This window comes from Macaca mulatta, chromosome 16, assembly GCF_049350105.2.
Source record: "Macaca mulatta isolate MMU2019108-1 chromosome 16, T2T-MMU8v2.0, whole genome shotgun sequence".
Lineage (NCBI taxonomy): Eukaryota > Metazoa > Chordata > Mammalia > Primates > Cercopithecidae > Macaca > Macaca mulatta.
In genome coordinates this window covers 65807601-65809653 of record NC_133421.1, presented here as the reverse complement: position 1 = coordinate 65809653, position 2053 = coordinate 65807601, and positions in this window count along the sequence as shown.

Genomic DNA, 2053 nt, shown 5'->3' with positions numbered 1-2053 from the left:
AGGTGTGAGCCTCCGTGGCTGGCCAAACTTTTTCCATTATCATATGTGTTATGGTGATCTGTGATGAGTAATCTTTGATGTTACTGTTGTAATTGTTCTGGGAAACCCCAAACCATGCCCAGATAAGATGGGGAACTTAATAGATAAATGTTGCCTGTGTTCCGATGGCTCCACCAACCGGCCATTCCCCCATCTCTCTCCCTATTTTGGGTCTACCTATTTTCTGAGACATAGCAATATTGAAATTAGGCCAGTTGATAACCCTATCACGGTTTCTAAGAGTTCAAGTGAAAGGAAAAGGTGCAGGTCTCTCCTTTTAAATAAAAAGCTAGAAATGATGAAGTTTAGTGGGGAAGCAGCTTTCATAGCTAGACAGGAGGAGTCTGCCTTCAAAGGATAGGCTGACTCTTTTGCTAGGAGCTAATGCAGTTGATGACTTCAAGTGGGAAGTCAATGCTCATTCATCATTCCGAATACCCTAGGGCACTTAAGAATGATGCTAAATCTATTCTGCCTGTTCACTACAAATGGAATGACAAAGCCTGGATAACAGTGCATCTGTTTATAACATGGTTTCTTGAATACTTTAAGCCCACTGTTGAGACCTACTGCTTAGAATAAAAGATTCCTTTCAAAATATTACTGCTCATTGACAATGCATTTTGATCACCCAAGAGCCCTGATGGAGCTGTCCAAGCAGATTAATGTTTTTGTGCTTGCCAACACAACATCCATTCTACAGCCCATGGATCAAAAAGTAATTTTGATTTTCAAGTCTTATTACCTAAGAAATATATTTCATAAGGCTATAGTTGCCTTAGAGAGTGATTCTTCTGATGGATCTGGGCAAAGTAAATTGAAAACCTTCTGAAGAGGATTCAGTATTCTAAATGTCAATATTTGTGATTCAAGGGAGGAGGTCAAAATATTGACATTAACAGGAGTTTAGAAGAAGTTGATTTCAACCCTTAGGGATGATGTTGAGGGGCTTCAGCAGAGGAAGTAACTATAGATGTGTTGGAAACAGCAAGAGAATTGAAATTAGAATTGGAGCCTGAAGATGTGACTGAATTGCTGCCATGTTATGGCAAAACGAACAGATGAGGAGTTGCTTCTTTTTCATGAATAAAGAAAGTGGTTTCTTGAGATGGAAACTACTCCTGGTGAAGATGCTGTGAACATCACTGAAATGGCAATAAAGGATTTGGAATACTACATCAATTTAGTTAATAAGGTAGTGGCAGGATTTGAAAGAACTGACCCCAGTTTTGAAAGAAGTTCTACTGTTAAAATGCTATCAAACAGCATCACATGCTACAGGGAAATCTTTTGTGAAAGGAAGAGTCAATTGATGCAGCAAACTTCACTGACGTCTCATTTTAAGAAATTGCCACAGCCATCCTAACTTCCAGCAATTACCACCCTGATCAGTCCTCAGCCATCAACATTGAGGCAAGACCTTTCACCAGCAAAAAGATTACAACTTGCTAAAGGCTCAGATGATCATTTGCATTTTTAGCAATAAAGTATTTTTAAATTAAGTTATACACATTGTTTTTAGACATAATGCTATTATACCCTTAATAGACTACAGTATAGTGTAAATATAACATTTATATGCACAGAAAAACCAAAAAGTTTGTGTGACTCACTTTATAGTGACATTTGCTTTATTCTGGTGGTCTAGAACTGAACCTGCACTATCTCTGAGGTATGCCTGTATCTTCCTCTATCTCAGTGGGTCTCCAAACCACCAGGAGGACATGCTAAACACAGATTGCTGCACCTTAGCCCCAGCCTCAGAGTTTCTGATTCAGCCTGTCTGGGATAAGCCTGAAAAACTGCATTTCTTTTCTTATTTTTTTCTAATTTTACTTTAAGTTCTGGGATACATTTGCAGAATGTGCAGGTTTATTGCATAGGTATACATGTGCCATGGTGGTTTGCTGCACCCATCAACCCATCATCTAGGTTTCAAGCCCCGCATGCATTAGGTATTTGTCCTAGTGCTTTCCCTCCCCTTGCACCCCATCCCCTGACAGGCCCTGATGTG